This window comes from Capsicum annuum, chromosome 10, assembly GCF_002878395.1.
Source record: "Capsicum annuum cultivar UCD-10X-F1 chromosome 10, UCD10Xv1.1, whole genome shotgun sequence".
NCBI classification, from domain to species: domain Eukaryota; kingdom Viridiplantae; phylum Streptophyta; class Magnoliopsida; order Solanales; family Solanaceae; genus Capsicum; species Capsicum annuum.
This window is the reverse complement of record NC_061120.1, coordinates 118604785-118605450: the sequence shown is the minus strand read 5'-3', so window position 1 is coordinate 118605450 and position 666 is coordinate 118604785. Positions and strand designations below refer to the sequence as shown.

The 666-nt window shown below is 36.5% G+C and overlaps 1 non-coding gene across 1 annotated transcript; it reads left to right on the top strand.

Moving 5' to 3' along the window:
- The first annotated feature begins 297 nt into the window (after positions 1-297).
- Positions 298-403, top strand: LOC124888299. The gene has a single exon (XR_007046427.1). It is a non-coding gene; the product is annotated as a small nucleolar RNA R71 (small nucleolar RNA).
- Positions 404-666: the final 263 nt, after the last annotated feature.

Below are 666 nucleotides of genomic sequence, written 5' to 3'. Positions count from 1 at the left end.
CCATAACATGCTTTTTTCAAGAGTTCAAGTTGGGTCATCATTTTTTCCATGGTCTCATCATTGTTTTCATTCTACTTTCTTTGTTTATTATCAACCATAAAAGTAGTGGATGGGATCTTGGGATCTTTGGTATCCCGAGTATGCCGACCCCAATTTTTCTTTGACACTTCTTTTATCAATAGAAAGTACGCATAGTGGTCTATCTTAACTATAGAGCCACCCATCATATAATCAACCACCATTTTATTTAACGGATCAAGGTCATGATAGAAGATCTCAAGAAGCATCTTCTCCTAGACTTCATGATTTGGGTATTGGGTAAATTTTCCATTAAACTATTCCCAAGCTTAAAATAAAGGCTCTTCATTCATTTGCCAAAAATTCAAAATCTCATCACGCTTTTAATGCATTTTAGATGGTGGGAAGTATCTATTAAGAAACACTATAGTAAGCTTGTCCCAAGATGTAACTAAGTTCGATGGAAGTGAGCAGAAACATAAACCACCTTGCCCATTAGTGATAACTGGAAGAGGCAAAGCTTAATGGATTCTTGAGTAATGTGTGCTATGTTGAATGGCACACACACCTCCATGAAATTCTTCTAATGGACATTTGGGTCCTCAAAGGATTGACCCCCGTACAATACTTTTATTTGCAACATGTGAA